Source organism: Leuciscus leuciscus (genome assembly GCF_965113295.1).
Source record: "Leuciscus leuciscus genome assembly, chromosome: 9".
NCBI classification, from domain to species: Eukaryota; Metazoa; Chordata; class Actinopteri; order Cypriniformes; family Leuciscidae; genus Leuciscus; species Leuciscus leuciscus.
Genome location: NC_138733.1, coordinates 14,695,955 through 14,718,596, shown reverse-complemented (window position 1 = coordinate 14,718,596; position 22,642 = coordinate 14,695,955).

Sequence of the window (22,642 nt, the reverse complement as noted above, 5' to 3'; positions counted from 1 at the left end):
TTGACTATATGGACAAAACATTCTTCAAAACATCCTTTGTTTTCCAAAGAAGAAAGAAAGTAATACATATTTGAAACAACATAAGAGCGGAGTTGGGGGTAACGCATTACATAATCAGATTACTTATTTCCAAGTAACTAGTAAAGTAATACATTACTTTTAAATTCACTACAAAATATCTGAGTTCGTTTTTAAATAAGTAATGCAAGTTACTTTGTTTTCCCATTTATTGACTGACACTTCTCCTTTCCCCATGTTGAGAAAAATGGGGAGTAATTGGAGAAGCGTTGTGTGTGCTGTGTTAACATGATGCTTTTTGTAGTTCTAGACTAAATGTAAGCATGCATTTACTCATCTCACTTGCACAAACACAGATTCCACAAAATGAATAAAAACAGTGAAATGCAAATTCAGAATATTATGCAAACCTGCAATAATTACATGTTAAATAACACCAAGGTACTTTATGTATTTAATCTCACTTTACTAACCAAAATGTCTTTGCACGATAATCCAATTCAACCATACTTGTAAGCAAATATGACTATAGATTAACATCACATTTGTGTTGTATTTTTTTGCTTTTGTTGCTGAAGAGTGTTGACCTTTTTTCTCCTGCATCCTATTCTTCTGCGATCCAGAATGGCAGAACTGCTAAAAGGTTTGTTTGAGCTGCGCCCTCTACTGTACAGGCGTGAATTTGTATTTCCTTCAGCCTTAGGATTATTCATTTCACTTTTGGTGTGAAAAGGCCTTCACATTTGATGAGGTAAAGTACCGCCAAAGTAACGTAACTCATGACTTTCCATAAAAAGTAACCCCCAATTAGTTACTTTTTTAGGGAGTTACAATATTGTAATGCATTACTTTTGAAAAAATAATTTTCCCCAACACTGCATATCATATAAAACAGCTCAATTTGAGGCAGATCACAATCACTGTAACAGTTTTCAGAAATAATTTGCAAATAATTAGTTGTATTGAATGTGCACTCGCAGTGTACTTTTAATCTTGAAAGTATATTTGAAAAACAAAAACATGTACTTGCATATAATATCTTAAATCAAAATTTGTACTTTGAAGTACATTTGTTTAAATATTATTTTACATGTTTTAAAGAAGTACACACTTTTATGTGCTGACTAATATACTAAAACAATGTAAAGTTCTTGATTATAATTTTTACTGTGGTGTGTTATTTGTTATTACATTTCAAGTTAATATATTTTAAATGTACTAAATTACGACTTCCTCATCACATATATGTAATAACAAAAAAATAAAGTGACCTTTAACCATATTTCAAAGACAATTAGTATGAAATTACATATACAGATATAGTCCTCTCAAAAGTTCTACTAATTACATTTAATATAACTACATATAATTGAAGAATAACATGCATTTAAGTGTCTGACTACATTACATTCAGTTTGCACTTAAGTATATTCTTTCAAAGTATAATCAGAAAAAATCTCATATCCATTGGATGAGATTTACTGGGATTGCAGATATTTTTGGATTGTCAAATTTGCTTCCCAACGGGGTGGCTGACATTTTAAATATCACAAATTAGTTTGAAATAGGCAACCATAAGCAGCCAACTAGTTGCTAGGCAACCATATGGCATCCCCAAATGACTCAAAATGCAATTAACCATAGACTCTCCATGCATGGAAAGTTCGGCGAGTTTGCAACATAAGGATAAAAAGTTATTGCTGTTCAAAGTTATGAATAATAATGACAAAATTTAATGAGGTACATTTTATGAAGAAAGTCTTTGGAGCACAATAGGATTGTGCTTTCCTGTACAAAACTCACCACAAGGATTCGGGAGTTTGTGTCAGTACACTGGCAAAGGAGCTCACTCTCATGGCTGTATGCTATTCTGGTGCTAAGACATTTGCTAGAGTGTTATGGGTGGTTGCTTGGGGCGTTACTAGGGGGTATCTAGTATATAGGGCATTACTACATGTTTGCTCACTGCCCCAGGTGAAAAAAAATCACATGTTTATATGATAAGATATGTGAGGTGGGTTTTTTTCAGTGGAAGTCCATGAGCTTTTCTTGCCTGTAAGAGAATTGTGTCATTCATGTCTGTAATGCAAAGTTGTCTCCTGGATATACATAATTAGTTGTAATAATGAAAAGAAAAGCAGTAGACACCCAGATTACACTGGATTCCTAATGATTTACAGCAATGAAACAGACAAAATTGATTAACAGGATATGACACAGTACAATTATACTAATATCATCAAAGCAAATGTGAACTGCAGTGGCAAACTTCAGTGTAACTTGGTCAAAGCTTATTAATAGTTTTAGCTCTGGGAAATGAAGTGTATTTTTTTATGAAATATGCATCAAATGTAGTCTAAACATGATCATAAAGCATAGTTAAATGTCCAATTTATGGTAATGAGAACTTCAGAGACCAATTAAAATATCTCTCTTGGGGGAAAGCAGTGGTCCTGCTCAACAGAGATGCTTAGCAAAATAGTCTGCAGAGGCCAGGTTTTATTCAACATCATCCTCATATGTCTCTGCTACGTTACACTCATCTCTCATTCCCTTTACCAAGTTTGCCAATCTGGAACACATGCCAAAACTTTTCATCAAGATCGTATTTATGAGATAATGCACCAGTTGTTTCTTCTAAATATACTAGACTGTATGCACTTTATTTTGATAGTCCACTTTAGACATTCTACTAAGTAAGTGGGGGGAGTGTAATCATCTGATTGGTCAGTTTGAAAGTCTCACATCTGGGTTTTAGTCACATGGTCAGGGAAAGGATAAAACAAGATTAAAACTGTTGCTCTGTCTCTTTGATGCTCTGGCTCTCTTCTTCTCTGGGTCCCTTTCTTGGGGGCTCTCTTCTTATTCTTGGGGCTCTCTCCTTTTGCCTCCTCTTTTCTTTTTCTCTCTCTCTCTCCTTCTCCCTCTCTCTCTTTCTCTCTCTCTCAGGTAACATTTTACATGCTGGGTAAGATTAATGGTAGTTATTACCATCTCATACATCTTTTTTGTAACTATTTTAAGTGTAACCATAACCATATTTTTCTACCATCTTGCTAATAACGTTTCTTTAGTCATTCTGCATTTCTTGCAGCCTGAACCACTGCAGGAATCCACCCTTACACTCTCATTAGAATGTTAGTAGACTGTTAGGTTAGGGTTAGTTGAATAAGTTGACATGTACTTGAGGAACCTTCAATATAAAGTATTAGCAGATATTAAGCAGACAGTCTACTAATACTCTAATGACTGCAAGTTGGTGTTATTGTTTTCTTGGGCCAATAATACATAATGGCTGTTAGTTGACAATTTCAGGTGCGAGGGGAACAGAAAAGTCAAGTGTAATACCAGTTTATTCTGACCTTTGTCTAATTTGCTCTTCTCTTGCTTTTAATTGGCTAAGAAATGAAATATACTGGTGAACAATAACCAATAATTTGTGTTCTATAATAGTTTTCCTATATTTTACTAATGACAATTTTATAATGGGTTTATGTAACAAAAACTTGTGCATTAAGTCATCATGGATTTTATACAATGTAAAAAAATAAATAAATAGCATGTGTTTTTTAAAGCCACTCTAACTAGCTAACTGTCTAACTATAGCTTTTTATCACAGAGTACGGCAGAAAATACATTTTATAGTTTATATACTGTAATAAAGGCTGTCAATTAGCACTGCATTATTCATTTACTTTATTGTTATGAAAACACCAAGATGGCTTGAAAAAGAAAACCACATAAACCATATTGTCTCAGTCATGTGTTTATTGTCTTCACGTTTCATCAGTCAAAATGTCTCTTTAAAAGAATCACTTTTCATTCAGCTACATTGATAGCTGGATGCCTTTGTCCATATAAGGGATTTCCTGGACCGTCATTAAATTATTACTTCCATGAGTCCGTTTTGGAGTTTCTACGCGATTGCCCTCCGGGCTCTCGAGTATGAATGAAACAGATATTTACATGAGAGTGTTTACTGCTTCATAATGCTTACATTGCCTCATTTTGCATGAGAAGAAAATTTCAGATCATGCATAGACTATCTTATCTCTATGAATTTAAATCAAGATTTATTCACATTGGCCCATGAAAACATCTATATGAACACACTTGCCTTAAAAAAAAAACGAATTTACGTTTTATTAAAAGTGCAGGGGGCACATACCCCGCATATTCAACGCCCATGAATACTAGGCTACTATATAAATAATCCTAAAAGAACAATGAAAAATAGGGCACATTTAGACAACATGTCAAGACAATGACAATTTTGTGTTGCAGTAAGTTTAAAACTGCAAATGTGGAACTGCAAACGAGACTTGAGAGCTACAGCATTATAAGTGAATAATGACTTTCATTTTGGGGTGAACAAATCTTTTAAAGAAATCTTCACATTGGAGTACACTAATGCTCTCGGGCTCATTAGATTGTAATATTAGTATCCTTATCAGGGAAGCATGTGACATCAGCAAACACATTTGCACATCTGCGTCTCGCAATTGAATGATCATCCAAACATTGTTAATTGCACCCAGCTTTACTGAAGTGAAACAAGAAACAATCTGTTGCTGTGATGCCGACAGTACGCTCTTCACCCGCCACCCCTCCGATTTCCGATTCATTAGGTGAATCTGAGTTTACAAAGCGCGCAGAACACTTTTAAACAGCTCATTTTGTGTGTGCAGCTGTAGATAATCTAACCATAACTTTAGTATTTTCCCTGATGTTCTATAATGCGGCTCTTTTGTAGTTTCAAGTCTTGTAAATAAATAACGCTAACGTTTATTGCACACTCACAGGGAGCTTTCAGTCTTTATTTCACAGCTCCTCCGATGCGATTCATCTAAATGGAATAAAAAGAAAGTTGCATATGATGCTTAGGCTTTGGCTCTCGCAGTAATTCAATAAACGCCTGTGCGTATAAGTAGAGAAATCAGTTTTCTCTAGATCATGCGAGAAGTCGCCGCAGGAAAAGACCAGACTAGCTCAAGGCCCGGATTATACTGTGAGTAAATCACACTGACACAGGCTGAGAAAGAGAGTCTACATTGTCTGACGGGGGGGATCAATCACTGCAGTGATTTGCAGCTTCTGTGCTAACACACATAACCAGATCCCTCCCGCCTAAGTACATTATCCCAACTGTGCAATTCTGTGACAGTCCAATCCATATGGTGTGGGCGGAGAAAGGTGAACATCCCGGAGATAAACTACGCAAGTGAACAGCTGTCATGTTACTTTACGCTCAGGCTTCTGTTTGCCGACCACAAATCTTTGAACTGACTGAGGTGAATTGTGGTATTTTTTGTATTTTCTTCTAAAAAAAAGTATACTTATATTGTTTAAGAATGAAAAAGGAGGGATGCAAATCATATAAAATGAATAGCACCGACTTGTAGCAGGGTTTTTTTGGAGTTTGTTTTAGTGTGTTGGTTAAGCATCTGGGTGAATGTCATTTCACCAAGTGAAACATCTTTGTTGATACTGGAACAACATTCCAATCAACCTACCAGATTTGAGGTACAGTATAAGTTTACAGTTTATGTCAAGTTTAGTCTTCCAACCAGGCTTAGGTGCTTCTACGTCAGTAGGCGCGTTTATGAAGCCTACTAATCCCAGCCACGGCACTAGCCATTATTATTAATCGAAGGAGATGTTTGTGTGTTTTCCAAGCATTAATGGTAAGAAACGACCCTTATACTTGTGAGCGGCACATAGGCCTATGAGGTGTTGCTGGGTGTTTCTCCCTCATATCTAGCCTGGGAAAACCCAGACAACTTCCGGCAAATTGAAATTTGCTCTGCAAGTAGTCTGGCAAAGAGCTCATTCAAGCCCATTTCTAATCCCTCGAAATCACGGCACCAATCAGAAACGGTGGGGCGGGCTTTACACGATGACGATCGCTCTGATTGGTTTTAGGTATATCCAATTGCGCCCAGAGGCATTTGAGCGACGTCCGTTGGTGAAGCACAGCAACTTTTAAATGCATATTAAAATTGCAAACACATGAGGACAGTCTCCATGAAAGACCCACTGGCAGATGAACGTGCTAACATTTCTCTCCGAAACGGTAGGAAATGAAATTAGATTTAATAGAGGATTTTAACTGTGACAAGATGATTGACAGGGCAGTTTATGTGACAGGATGCACGCGACAGATCCGTCCGATAAAGATGACGAAGTAGTATGTCCCAAAGCTTGCCTACTTTTTTGCTACACATTCAAAAGTAAATACCTTTCCTTCACAAAAAGAGTACATACTTTTATGGCGTAGTGTAACTTAGGCGAATTGGGACGCAGCATATGGCTTTACACGATGACGATCGCTCTGATTGGTTTTAGGTTTATCCAATTGTGCCCAGAGGCATTTGAGCGACGTCCGTTGGTGACACCCCTTTGGAAATGAGTTATTAATGAAGCTTTGCCAGACCATAACTCAGTTACTACTGAGAATGGTCTGGTTTTAACCAGGCTACCTCATATCTGCTTCGAGGTCTTGATTGTGGCATTTATTTGAGGTTTAGAATCCATTATTCCTGTAATTATTTTGTCTTATATGAATTTAATAAAGAACTCTGTCCCGTATTCTGTCCAAACACACCGCGTCATCTAGGCTACGTCAGGTGACCTATAAATGCGCAAAAACTGTTTCCATTGCAGTTTTGTGAAATATTTATTTTTCGAATTGCCTGAAAAACCACCTCATGCGAGCATAAAAACGTTTTTGCGATAAATGGGAGTTTTTGCGCAAATTATGTGTTTCCATTAAGCGATTTCAATTTGCGCAATTTGAAGGGTAATGGAAACGCGGCTAGTGTTATTCACCTATAATTTCCCTCTGATTTTAGAGATACAATATGGCAGTGGTTCTCAATCCTGGTCCTGGGGACCCACAGCTCTGCACAGTTTGTATGTCTCCCTCATTTAACACACCTGATTCAGATCATCATCTCGTTAGGAAAGAGCTCTGAACTGAACTGGGTGTGTCAGATAAAGGAGACATATAAAATGTGCAGAGCTGTGGGTCCCCAGGACCAGGATTGAGAACCACTGCAATATGGGAAGGGTTAGGTTTAAGGGTAGGGATAGGATTAGGACTATGGATGGGTAAATGTTTAAATGTTTAATGGAGGAAATAAGATCACTTAATTTACATATGATAGCCGCAAGAAATCGGGAATGGTGAGAGAACATTGTGCTTTTTCGTCTTCAAACCAAACTTGGGTGTCACGGTTTTGGTCTGGTTTTGTTCTTGTCATGTTTGCTTCCTTGTCTGTCATGTGATCCCTTGTAGTCATGTGATCCTGCCATGTGTCTTGTCATGAGTTTATTGTCTGATTGTTTGATCATTGTTCACAGGTGTCCCTTGTCTAGTCATTAGTCTTGTGTGTATTTAAGCCCTCATGTTTTCCATGTGTCTTTGTCAAGTATTGTTTCCTGTAGTCTGCTGTTATGTAAGTTTATTCTCATGCTTTGGTTTTTGTTTTCATGCCACGTCATGTTTTGTTTCATGTTTTGTTTTAGTTAATAAACTGCACTTGGGTTCTCATCTATCACTTGCTTCCAGTGGATCCGTTATTACAGAATACTTGACCGTTTACCATGAACCCAGCAGTTGTTGCCCTCACCATTGAGGATTATGTTGCAGAGTTTTGTGAACTCTCTCACCTGGTGGACTTTAATGATGTGGCTCTCAAAGACATTTTTAGGGTAGGTTTGAATGAGCCTGTTTGCTCCCAGCTACCTGGGGGAAAAATTCATTGGTCTCTGGCACAATACATGGACTATGCCCTATTATTGAGCGGTTCCTCATTTACTGTGGGTTTTGAGGAGAAGCCCCACAAACCCACAGTATCTGCCAAGCCTGAGCCACTTCACGTCATGCCTGCCAAGCCTGAGCCACTTCACGTCATGTCTGCCAAGCCTGAGCCACTTCACGTCATGTCTGCCAAGTCCGAATCTCTTCATGTCATGTCTGCCAAGCCTGAATCTCTTCACGTCAAGTCTGCCAAGCCTGAATCTCTTCACGTCATGTCTGCCAAGCCTGAATCTCTTCATGTCATGTCTGCCAAGCCTGAATCTCTTCACGTCATGTCTGCCATGTCTGGGTCTCTTCACGTCACGCCTGCCAAGTTCGAGCCGGTGTCTCCTGACAAGATGGCTGCCGCCGAGCCTGTGTCTCCTGACAAGATGGCCGCCACCGAGCCTGTGTCTCCTGACAAGATGGCCGCCGCCACGCCTGAACCTGAGCCCTCAGTTATGGCTACACTAACAATAATGACCACAGCCATATGGTGTGTGTGGTCGGTGCACACATTTGAGCTTCACGTCACGTCTGCCGAGCCAGAGACTGAGGTTCACGTCACGTCTGCCGAGCCAGAGCCTGAGGTTCACGTCACGTCTGCCGAGCCAGAGCCTGAGGTTCACGTCACGTCTGCCGAGCCAGAGCCTGAGGTTCACGTCACGTCTGCCGAGCCAGAGCCTGTTCACGTCACGTCTGCCGAGCCAGAGCCTGTTCACGTCACGTCTGCCGAGCTAGATCCTGTTCATGTCACGACTGCTGAGACTTTTCACGTCATTTCTGTTCTGGAGTCGTTGTCTGTTCCAGCCCATAACCCCATAGCTGTCCCCAAGAAAATTTGGGGGGGGGGGGGCAGTAGGGTCCTTGATAGGACCATGGAGGCCGCGCCGCCTTGGCCACCTGAACTGTCTGGTCCACCTTGGCCACCTGAACTGTCTGGTCCACCTTGGCCACCTGAACTGTCTGGTCCGCCCTGGCTTCCTGTACTGCCGGATCCGCCCTGGCTTCCTGTACTGCCGGATCCGCCCTGGCTTCCTGCACTGCCGGATCCTCCCACGCCTTGCCACGGCCCAGGTCCGCCCACGACTTGCCACGGCCCAGGTCCGCCCACGCCTGTCGCACTTCCCATAATGTTTACACAGTAAACACAGTAAAGAGTCCCATAATGTTTACACATGTTTACACAGTAAAGAGTAGGTGGTCTTTTGTGGCTGTTCGAATGCATTCGACCACATAAGTGTCTACACTATAAAAGCAATCCAGTCGAGTGAGTTTCGACTAACTCTGAATGTGGTCGAAAACAAAGTGAACAAGCTCAAAAAAAATTCTAGACCCTGTTTACACCTGTATTTAGCTTCATCCACTTGTGATTGGATTGATGAAAACACTTCTTAATACCAGGAGTAAACCGAGCCTGATTCACTAAATGAGAAATAGCCTACAAATCATGCAAGGCCACAAGCACACTCCCCAAAAAAAAGTCCTAAAAAACCAATGCATGCTGCAATTCCCTATTTTCCAGGCCAATTTTGAGCATTAGATTGTAAATGTTGCATCAAAGTACTGCAACTTGGCTTTATTGTATTAGATACAGTAGGTCAGTAATCAGTAGTCTATATATGTACTGGGGGAGGGGGGGCACTTTTGTCTAAGGCTGACAACTTATTTCATATAAATAAAAAATAAAAATTTGCATGTAATATTTTGAATATTATTTACATTTTATATAACTGCTTTCTATTTTATTATATTTTAAAATGTAATTTATTCCTGTGATGCAAAGCTGAATTTTTTGCAACCATTACTCCAGTCTTCAGTGTCACATGATCCTTCAGAAATCACTATAAAATGCTGATTTGGTGTTCAAGAAACATTTCTTCTCATTATTAATGTTGAAAACAGTTGTGCTGCTTAAAATATTTGTGGAAACCATGATATTTTTTCAGGATGTTTTGATGAACAGAAAGTTTAAAAGAACAGCATTTCAGTCATGACGGCTCTTGGAATAGATTTAAACATCATTCACTGATAAGAATGGAATGTACATAGGCTAGTCTTGTCGGAGTAGATCTGATGCTGCTGCATGAGTTAAGGCTACTGCCGAAACATGTACAGAAATACAGTGAAGAAATATGAGCTCCTGCAAGAACGCCCTAGAAGATCAAGGCAGGTGGTGCTGGGGAAGGTGGAGGGCTAAGAAAATTACAAATAGGAAATAAACAGGTTATGTAGATAGAACAAACAGGCTGATTGGCCAAAGCAGTCGGTTTTAAGAGAACCAATCAGCTGCTTGGAGGAGTTTCATGACTGTGTATTTATCTGAATTAGAACATTGTGTTACATTATACAAGTCTTCACTGTCAATTTTGATCAATTTAATGTGTCTTTTGAATAAATGTAGTTCATTATTAATTTCTTTAAAATTCACTGTGACACCAAACTTTAAAAAAGTCCATCATTGTTTTTGTTTTTTTTGTTTTTTTTTACGAGATCAGGCTGTAAGCATGGCAAAACTGCAACTTATAATGCACATCTGAATAAGATCTACTATAATGCTATTTTCCATCATTCAATGTCTCATTTAAACACAATTTCACACATTCGGCAGGTGGTAAAAGTACAACATTAATCGGGTCCCATAAATAGCACTTAACACAAAATCTAAAATAAGACTAATTTACATACATAGGAAAGAGGCTGTGTTTGTGCTGATCGTTATACCAGTGGAGATAGTGCCCGGTTAAACTGGATTGAGGTTGGTTATTGAAAAAGACGCAGGTGTTTGCGCTGAAATAGCATGCACTAGAATGGCGCAACTGTTTCGTGAATTTGCCCCGCTGTGTCTTCAATTCTAGCACCAGAAACCCTTGCAGGGAGAACAAGGATGGGTTTTACAAGAGAGGCAGTATTACTCGTGTCTTTGCAGCAAGAGGAAGCTGAAGACGCAGCGGGATTAGAAAGACACACATACGCGGTTTGAGATGAAATTCTGAGGGGGCTCTGTTTCTCACAATCCACAAAAAAAGACCATTGTTTATTCCCTTCACGTGCTAAAAAAATGTGAAAAGATTGATTGCCAGAGAGGCAGGCAACCTTTCGGCGGCCAGCACAAATAGCTACAAATTACAGAGTGCTGCGTAAACGAGAGGTGAAAAGAAAAAGAGTGTGTGTGTGTGTGTGTGTGTGTGTGTGTGTGTGTGTGTGTGTGTGTGTGTGTGTGTGTGTGTGTGTGTGTGTGTGTGTGTGTGTGTGTGTGTGTGTGTGTGTGTGTGTGTGTGTGTGTGTGTGTGTGTGTGTGTGTGTGTGTGTGTGTGTGTGTGTGTGTGTGTGTGTGTGTGTGTGTGTGTGTGTGTGTGTGTGTGTGTGTGAACCCTACATTATGGAGACAAAATGTCCCCACAAAGATGACAATATCCGAAATCCTTGTCTTTGTGGGTAAATATTTTGGTCCTCATGAGAAAAACAGCTTATAAACAAGTGATGTTTTTTTGAAAATGTAAAAATGCAGAACGTTTTCTGTGTGGGTAGGTTTAGAGATAGGGTTATTGTAAGAAGAAATAATATGAAGTTTGTACAGTATAAATATCATTATGTCTAGAAAAGTCCCCATAAAACATGAAAACACAACAGAATTGAAAACACACACTGAATAGAAAGTAGTGGAGTCTAACAAGCTGTAAATAAATAAACAAACAATTTTATGTAATTCAGTGGGACTAGTATACATTTGATAATTTTCATATAAACATTTACCCTTTGGGATTTATACTGTATATGAATAATAGAACAGTCAAGCCTGCAAATCCAAAACGGTAATGCGAAATACATTATTTACAAATAATGCCTTGCTTGAAGTTTACACATATACCTCTGGAGCAAAAATTGGTTAATTATGTGTATTTACGCAATATCTTCAAAGATATCAATGGAAAGCTGGAAAATTTGTATGATGTACTACAGTGTCATGTGTAAAAAGTATGATGTAAAAAGTACAGTGAAATTACTATGAGAGTCTTCCTGTATTAAAAGTAGGCCTGTCTAAAAACACAGTTAAGTAAAAGTGAAAAATATAACTTTTATATATATATATATATATATATATATATATATATATATATATATATAAAAGGAAAGGTTTAGAAATAGACTGAGGAAACAAGAAACTTTGGTGCATACACTTTTAATTTAAACTAACTTATTTAATGTCTGTTTTTTCAATGTCCAGACTATGTAAAGCTGTAAGACACAATAGATGTTAAACTAACACTATACAACCTAAAACCTGAAATGATTGAAGTTCCTCAGTAGCTTATTTCATACATGTGTGGTATTTAAGTGAAATTGCGAGACTGATCCTCGCCCTTTTGTGCTTTAGGTCAAATGTAACCGGTTCTTTTCAACCCACTCCGAGTGGGATTTGAACACGGGTCTCAGACGTGGGAGGCGGGCGCGCTAACAAGAATGCTAAAGACAGCCGCTAGTGCGCCTCTTGAGGCCAGGGGAGTGAGGTTTACACACACAACTATTACTCGCAAAGGTCCATTACACAAACACTGTATAGTGTGACATTTATTCACATGTTGAGGTCAATTACATTAAGATTTCATTAACCGTTTTAAACAAAACTGAAGCTAAAATTGACTCACAGTTTGATTAGTCTATTAGCGCTGTCAAACATATAAACTTTTTCACATCCATGCAAACATAATGAGTAAAAGTATTCTGCTCCACAATAGTATCTGAGTACAAAGTACACATTTCCCACAATCATTTCATGCCACTCGTAGCTCAAACAAAATAAAAAAATAAAAAAATCTCTGAAAGAGCTTTCATTCACTGTTTGATCAGACAGATAGTTATCCTGTTGTTATACCTTTCATTTTGTATCTTGAGCATTTCTTTCTTTTGTGAAAAACAAAAGAACTTCTGAGGAGAATTTCAGATTTTTTTGTTGATACAATCAATGCGGTTCATTCTTTGATTTGAAACCCATTATTTATTTATTTTTTCAAAACATGTACTTTTGTGTTTCGCAGAAGAAGAAAAAAAGTCATACTGGGAACAAAATGAATCTTCAGTTTGGGGTGAACAAACCTTTAAGCTTACAGACATACTAATATGATCAAATGTGACAACGATCCTTCACATACATTTTAATTGCTGGTCACTTAGTCTGTATTTTACAAAATCAATGAGTTCTGAAACAAAATGTGAGAGAAAAAAGTTATCTAATCCACTGCAGAAGGTAGAGGGAAAGAGGAATGTTTGAGCTGAAATGTTCCCATAAGGAGAGACTACTTTTTGAAGAATATATAATCCTTGTCATTCTACAGCACTGCAGAAAAGACTCCTCTAAATCAAGTCTGCTGGGTTTAAGGCCTCTTCAGACACTTTCTTATCCTCTCCAGATGTTGGGACAGGCAAATGATTAGCTATTTAATTAATCTTACACTAATTTACTTGCTAATGGAACTCTGGATGAGGGAATGAGGAGGAATGGAGCTGACATCTGTCCTCCATGGCCTACAATCCATTGATGTCTTCTCCATTTGATTAACATGAAGGTTAAAAAGTGCACTGGAGTTTCCTTTGTCCTCTGCAATTGTCCTCTGTAGGTGAAGCGGTGCTGTGATGGGCTCAATGTAGTATATCTAACCTTCAGGGGTAGAGTCTCTTGAAGTGGAGATTAAGATCGGAATGATTGCCTCTGGCAAGGAGTCATTTCAGGTACCTATCACGTCTACCATCTCAGTGAACTTTTCTACAGAGGTCGATTAGCACAAATAGTGAAGGGAGTTGTCTACAAAACAGATTATAAAACATGGTTTGAAGAGAAAACTGGATATATCTCTGAGAAAAAATGGAATTGGTTTCAAATGTAATGCTATTTGCGTGCCTTTACTACCAAATGTTTCATTGACTAACATTTTGAACTGCATTAAAATTTAGCACTGAATTCCCAAAATAATTTTGTCACTTTTGCACATGGTGTTTCAATGCAAAACGAATATTTCCATTACTTTTTCATTACCTTTTTAGTCATTTGTATTGTATAGGGATATTTCTATAATTTTCATTAGACTGATTTACTTTGGGGTTTGAAAGACTATTGTAATTAAATGATATTCAGAAATGTTATCGATTTGACTGCACTAAAACAGTTGAACAAAACAACTGAATTGAGCTCGATTATTGTCTTCTGTAGAGCAGCCTTTTTAGTTGTTTCATAATTGATGAATTTGGCAGCATTGACAGTGTTATTGACCTGAACTCAATCAAGATTTAACTGACTTGAGATAAATAATGACACTGTTTTCTTCTGTAGAGCTACTATACAGCTGAACAGAATTTGTTTCATAATTGATGAAATTTGCAACATTGATATTTTCCTGTTTAATACTGTGAAGCTGCTCTGAAACAATCTGAATGAAGTGTGATTTGGCTTGACAGAAAAGAACCAACTCAAAAGAACAATTTGCTTGCAAATCAAACATTATTATAAACTGGAAATCCAGACCTAAATCTGAAAGATTAAGGGTCTGGCATCGACTGATGTGATTGGTGCAGCTCGGATACAAGGGCATATTTAATGAGCATCATTACTCGACGCCAGAGTAAACTCGCTGTGCAAATTCAACTTGTGCTCTCGTGAGAACTCTGGATTTCCAGGGTAACATTATTATGGCTTGCCAGCAATATTTACTTACGTTATACTAGGTTTTACAACAAATATGACTGCAAATAGGATTTAGTTTCCCAACATTCTAAAACCAGCTGGCACATGAAAAACCTCCAATGTTGAAAAGTGGTTGAAATAATGTGCTGTTGTTTCAACATTATAAATCCTTTCTGAAATTTCAACAAGATCTGTACAAAAAGTAAGACGTTGAAACAAAGTTGCATTATGGACAGTGATTTGCAAAATCGAAACAAAATTCAGCTGTGATTCAACCTCTAATGATGTTGTACTAACCATGAATAAATGTTGAAATTCCTCCTTGGAAGCGTTTTTTATCAGTAATTGCTCTAGAGATGGAGTATAACACAAAATGGTCTTTATTCAAGATTCTTAACAATCAGAAGTAGGGATGGTTCCAGAAGCCAAATAACTTATTTGGAAAGGCACGGATAATGGCTACAAAATGAATAATGAATTCTAGAGAATAATAGGAGAAATATTCGGCAGACTCATTCACTCCTCTTGTTTGCTGGATAACAGGTTAGCCAGGGGATCGCATAGCAGAACGATATTGAAGGTAGGCAGCAAAACCAGCTTCTGTAATATCCATACAGTTATCTAGGTCATGCACATGTGCTCCATTCACAATGTGTGCACTGCCCCTGCAAGAGACAAACACTTATAAGGAAGCTTATTAATTGGGTTTTGTAGAATACTTCCATAGATATTTCCTTTGGCAAAAACAAACAAATTGCTTGTTGGCCACAGGCAGTGTGAGGAAGAGCAATTGGAATTCCATCATTCTGCTGCTTTGTTGGGTGTTGTATTATTTTAGTTAGTTCTGTTTGAGCTATACAGTCCAGGTTCAAGTTATTATGCTTTTGTCCTCAGTGGACACTGTATATGAATGCTGTGTTAACCTGAGACATACCATACAGTGTTTGAAGATGGTATATATATAAAAAACACAGATGATGTCTTAAGATATGTTATAAAGATATTTCATAAAGAAGACATTAAATGAATGTTGGTAACATAACAGTTGACAGTAGCCACTGACTGCCATAGTAGGGAAAATAAATACAATGGAAGTCAACGGCTACCGTCAACTGTTAGGTTACCAACATTCGTTAAAATATATTTTTTTGTGTTCAACAGGAGAAATAAATTCAGGTTTGGAACAACTTGAGGGTTAGTAAGTGAAGACAAAATTTTCATTTTTGGGTGAACTGTGATTTCTTGCCATCATAGACGAATCCCATTCGAAAAGGTAGGCAGAAAATGATGCTGTCTTCTAAGCTACCTTGTTTGGCCAAATTCCAAGACAGCTAAATGTATCCCTCAAGAATAAAGCAATCCAATGATGAATTTTGGAAAGCTCAGTGAAGTAATTTTTGAATATATGTGTGGATAACTGTGGATTATGAATTTATGGAGAGTGAAGCCTATTAATCTTACTCTATTTTCTCTTGACCTCTGTTGACCTTTGTGGAGTTGAGTTCTTGTTAACTGTAAAAAAATCTAGAAGCTATCACTCCATCAGGGTAATAGATCAGAGCTAGATTTTTCCATTGCAGGGAAATTTCTTTTCATTTATTATGAGGTTTCATTCCTAAAGACAGTAGCCAACAGCATTTTAAAGGGCAAAGTTTCCTGTAATTGAATAAAAGTGTCTTAAACAATCAAGGTGCATGGGCAAATGCAGTCGTGTGTGTGTTAAAGGGACAATAGGCTTGATAATTTCTTCTTTGGTGTTCCACGGAGAGATAAAAATACATATTGGTTTGGAATGACATGAGGGTGAGTAAATGATGACAGAATTGTCTTTTTGGGGTGAACTATGCCTTTAAGCCAGGAGCAATAGCCTACAAATGTAAAACCCTAAAGAATATGGAGTTTTTGACAAGGCGTTTAGACCTTCTCCTGCATTCCTTCAACTCACATGGATTGGCTTGACTCTTCATGACTCTTCATGCATTATTAATGGTTCTGGGTCAATGTTCCTGTCTTAGAGACATGGGAAATGAGTCTGAATTCCAATGACTGGAGAAATCTGTGTTAAAACCCAGAATGCATCACTTTGGAAATCTTTCACGGCTCATATGGGAGAATGAAAAAGCAGAAATGAGAATGAAGGGACTGGAGAAACTTCCTGAAAACTAGATTCTCTTTTCTCACGATAATCTGCGGGTCATTATCCAGTCGTTCAGCTGCATTCAGCTTTGCTGTGTCTTTAGAGACTCATGTTTAAAGCTCATATTTTATCTGGTCCACAGCAATGTGAACAGATTGCATTTTTTCGGTAACACTTTACAATAAGGTTCATTAGTTAACATTAGTTAACTACCTTGGTTAACATGAACTAAGAATGAAAAATACTTCTACATCATTTATTAATCTTAGATAATACTAATTTCAACATTTACTTATACGTTATTAAAATCAAAAGTTGTATTTGTTAACATTGGTTAATGCTCTGTGAACTATCATGAACAAACAATGAACAGCTGTATTTTTATTAACTAACATAAACAAAGATTAATAAATACTGTAATGTATTGCTCACTGTTAGTTCATGTTAGTAAATACATTAACTAATGTTAACTAACTAACCTTATTGTAAAGTATTGCCCATTTTTCTTTTATATTATATTGCATTGCATTGCATTACATTAAATAACAATTTAGATGATTTTATTTCATTTTAGTCTTTGTCAGAAAATATTATTAGTAATAAAAATCACAGGAATCTACTGACATGAATATAATAATAATAATATCATTATTTTTAAATTAGTTTTCTCTTAATTTTTTAGGGTTCTAAAGTATTATTATTTGTTAATTTGAAAAGATTTTTTCCTCAGTGTCTTTAAATACAATGAGAGACACGACAGACGGATGGATGGATGGATGGATCCATTTATGTTTAGATTTCCACTAATTGTGTAACGGAGGCATTCACAGGGAGTGACAGGCTCTCCATGTGAAGTTCAAATATTTAACTAAAGGCTACTCACTTTATAGTGTAAAAAAAATTGACTGACAGCAGGACTGTGCTGTAGAGATAAGAAAGCCGCTCAGGCCATTTGGGGGGACTGTCAGCAGCAGAGCTTTAAGCAGGTTGTGACATTTTCAGGGAAGTCCTGAGTCTCCAGCGCCATCAAAAGATGTCAGGATGGCATCAAATGACAGATCCAAGAGATGGATTGTGACAAGTCAAAAATCACCAGCATTTAATGCTTTTTCCCCCCACCAGCATATTGACAGATAGCTTGCTGAAGGCTGTCATTTTATGTTAACTAAACCACAGTTAGCATACAGACAATCATCCTTGTATTGTCTTATTTAATATATCTAACATTTGATTTGGGGCTTTTTGAAACCACCAGGCGCAAATTCACTAAGAATGAGTATAGCGCATGCTGATTTCTGCATTTACTACAGCCCAAAGTGTATTTTAGTTTGACGCTTAGCATTATGTGTACAGCCTCTCCAGAAAGTGTCATTCTTGTCCAGTGTCTGTGCTATTTCTCTCCAGAAGTTATGAGTAAAAAAACAAATTTTTACTAGAGTTGCAGGTAACTCTGAACACACTCCCACAAGCACTTGTTAATGTGTCTGCTTCTTTTTCGACTGTGAAACAATGGCCCGTTTCTCCGACATCAAAGCATCAAAGACGCTTTATAAATGAGGCCCTGGTTGTGTTCGACTGAAAGAAGAAAGTATAGGATGGCTTGAGGGTGAGTAAAGTTTTTGGGTATTCCTTTAATTGTATTTAATGTGGTCTTGTAGTGTGCTTCAAATCTTAGAAGTATATTTAAAATGCACTGTACTTGCAGAGAATATACATTAAATGAAATTAAAAGGCCAGTTTAGTGTACTTAAAGAGAGTACACTTTCATGAGTTTTAAATGCACTTCAAGTGCACAAAAAGTGGACTTTGTAATAATGTCAAGTTACCTTAAAGTATAATTTAAATCATTATGTTATAATAATCTTTTATAAATCTTTAAAGAAGTCCACTTATTTTGATGTGTTGACTTACATACTAAAGCAGATGTAAAGTATTTGATAACAATTTTACAATGTTATGTGTTATTTGAAATTACATTTCAGGTTATATATACAGTATATTTTTTAAAGGTACTTCATCATTGCAAATGCATCGCATTGTATTTAAATGCGTGCCATAAAAGTTTCAATAGAAATTCTATTAAAGTATATTTTAGTAAACCATAAATGCTTGTCAGTACATTCAGCAGTACACTTTAACTAAAAAATAAAAAAAATACAATACAAGTAATTATGAGTCAATGTAAATACAGCACAGCGCTAAGCGCATTTCGCACCTGGTAAGCTGGATTATGAGTGATTAACAAATAAGATAATGACTGTTTAGTGAATTCTGTGTCTAAACAGCTGGTAACTGAGCTGTTCTCCCAGTCTTTTTTTTTTTTTTTTTAAAGAGAATGAAAAATAGTTTCCTAACTTCTTTAAAGATGAATAGGGAGTCGAATTTTGAAGCTTAATTCACCGACGATTCTTTGATAAAAGTAAATCATAGATAATTTAATGTATTTTAAGAACGGCAAACATGAGAAAAGATGCTTTTCAAAAGAACATAGAGTGGTGAAATGCAACCCATAGTGATTGATTTGGAAATTAAGAGGCAGAAAGAAGTAAATGTAATGTATGATGATTAAAAGACTAATGAGGAGTAATAAGGGCTTTTTATGGTAATGAACCCCAAATCGTGGCATAGCACCATTCAGCGTTGCCATATAACAAACTCTGACAGACCACAGAACACACACACAGTCTTCAGATGAGAGTCGGGTGACAGGGGTTTTGAAGACGACAGTGAGGGCTGTCAAAGAGATGGACAGCATCCTCTGCTTAATATAACCTTATCATCTCTCTAGCAGGCGGCTAGTCAAGCCTGGCAGAGCCAAGCACTGGGGCAAGACCTCTCCCGCTGGACCCACGTGTAAAGAACTCAGAGTTCACTTACAGCACATCAGTCTTCTATGCGTTTAGTGCATGTTAATGGATTTGTTTGGCAGACTGGATGGGTCAGACAGCAAAGGAAGACTCGCCGGAGACGTGCTGCCCACTGATGGTGGTCCTTTCATTTGAGGGTGTTTTATTCTGATACTTGATACGCTCTTGTGTGTCAGCTGACTTTTAAATAGAATCAGATGAATAAAGGCTGGGAATGAATTCATTTGGCGGTGCAGGAAGGTCAGCCTCAGCCGAACGAGCTGGTATCTATGCGTGTTGTGGTGGGAAGGCAGGACCTTTCAGGCTCTGACTCAGTGTGTGAGTAACAGCTAGAAGGCTATAATGGGCAGCTGAAATCCTCACAGAAGACTCAAGGCCTGGTCCGGGTTCACAGATAACAAGAAACTCGGGAAATGTCATCTCTATATGCCTCACTGTTTACACAGCCAATCGTGTACAAAGGAAACAGGAAGACCTTCCCTGTGTTGATCTTTTATCGACTTTTCTGCACTGTGGTTAAAATGACACACTCCTTCCTGAAGATCTGATATTTATCATTTTGCCAAGCCAGAGTCAATAATTCACCTTGTCACTGTGAATGGAGACTGGATGTTTTCACAAATGGTTTTGCAAATTCTTTCACTTATGCACACATATGTAAATAAAATAAAATAATTTAAATATAATATATTCATGTAATGTAATTATTTAATGATATAATAAATAAATAAAATGTATTCACATTTAAACAACTTCAAGAATCACAATATATTTAAAGGAATAGGTGTTATATATATATGGTAATAATATGGTAATATATGTGGTAATGTTTTTTTTTTTTTTTAAGAAAGGGGTTCCCTTGCAAGACGATCATTATATTTGGGGACATTAACATCAAAATTCTAATTCTTGCATAATATACTTATATTTTTAATCAAATTAATTACGTTAAATTCTGATTAATTAAGAAAATTTGTTACAAGTAATCTCAGACATCAATATTTGTTAAAAGAACAATGTACATTACATCATTGTGGAAGAGGATAGACATTTCAAAAAGTGACTGCTGAGATCCACTCGCCAATGTTCAGTGTTAAAAAAAAAGTGTTTGCACTATTATCAATACACGTCACTCCTGTTTCTAATAGGGCTTAGCTTGATGCTCTGTAAAGTTTTTCGCTGTACATTAGCTACCCATCCTTTCACCTTAACATCCCCCATCCCCATCATTCCATCCCAGCCCAGCCCTTGAGGAAATATTTTGTGCTTTGTCCCCATTGCTCATGGCAGATGTCAACACTGACTACATTACCAGTCAGATGTGGTTTGCTTTAAAGAGTCTGCTTTGACGGCGGATGTCACAGCCGTAAGAGGCTGCATGACACATCTATCTATCTCTCTCTCTCTCTCTCTCTCTCTCTCTCTCTCTCTCTCTCTCTCTCTCTCTCTCTCTCTCTCTCTCTCTCTCAAAACTTTGCCCTTCATTTCATACAGCCATGTTTTCAATCATTCCTTCATTCTGCTGCTCAGACCCAGCAGGGAGTTCAGCGTACCTCTGGGAACACCTTAATGAAAAAGTCCAACATTCAATGTTTTCACTTGGAAACCAATGATTTCTCACAGGATATCAATCAAGAGCATCCAAGTGAGTGTTTTATCAAAATGTAAACCGCAAGGCATAATTTTACTATTAAAATAACTTTTATAAGCATTTCAAAAGTCCCTGAAAAAACTTAATAAAAATGAATAAAATGTTTAAAAATAGTTTCTTTCACTGTTCCATTTGTCCTGTTGTTGACAGACTCAAGTGCATGGGGTATGTCCAACCCGATCTCACGGCAATTTGTACATATTTCGTTTTTTGCTAAATCGTACATATTTTCGAGTTCCCCAATTTGTATGAATTTGTACGAATGACCTACCCCTGACCCCGCCCCTAAACCTATCCATCAGTGGGGTTTAGACAAATCGTACGAATTGGTCATGAGATAGTGAACGTGCAAATCTATACTGTATCTAGTGTAGACACCAACACTGATTATAATGGCTTCCATTTGCTTTTGACACGACGTGGCACTCACATCCAGAATAGGCAAGTGTCAGCTATTAAGCAACTGAATGCCAGTGGGATGGGCCTATGGTGTGATGATGTATTCATCAATGTCATGTTCTGGAGGTGGTCATAACCAAATGTATTTGCCTGTGTGACGTCACAGATCCCGCAATATCAAAATGAGTATTGGCCATGGTTTATTGAAAGGTCAGTCGTGCAAAGGTCATCAATCATGTGGTGTTTTGTTTTCCAAACTGTATTATTATAGTTGTTATATTACATCAGATAAAAAGGAGATGTTAGTAGTTCAGGTGTGATGACATATTAACATTATATTAATAATCAACATAATAGTACATTAAACATTAACCAGACAGGTTTTCTCACAGGTCATACAAGTTGACTTTTTAATGATAGCTCATCATATTTTTGATGAAGGTCCAGTGCTTCTGATATTCAAAAAAAAAAAAAAAAAATGCTTGAAGTCAATATTTGAGTCAATCGAATATCTGTATTCTCTCACACCTCGTAAATCATCTGACCAAATATTATCATAGCCTGTAGCCATACTCGTTTTGACCCTCGCCGAACGCAAATTGGTATCGCAGGGTGGGTGTCAATAGGAGCACGGACCTCCTGTTTGATTCTCAGATGTCGGTGGGACGCAATGAAAATTTACAATGGGTGAGTCAATACATCCCTGACCCTATGTATCATTGATGAAGTCTCGCAAAGGCCTTGAGGGATGGAGACAGAGACGTCGACATAATCAAGCATTAGTCTGTTTCGAAGGATAACAAGGGCAACGTGTGCAAGATCACTCCTAAACTCAATTAATTTAGTTTAATGACATTAATTTAGTTTGATACATTCTAGACTACTGTTGGCACTGACAACCAGCAAAAGAAAGGTTATAAGTCATCCCTCGAGGAACACGGTGAAGTCTGTGGTGACCAATTCTGTCATATTAGCATTTTTTTTGGTGGATAACTCAGTGAAAAAGCTAATTATGACTCAACAGCTGTTCAATTTGCAATTGATTGACTTAATTACCACTTTCAGTGAATCCCCCCCTTTTTTACATGTA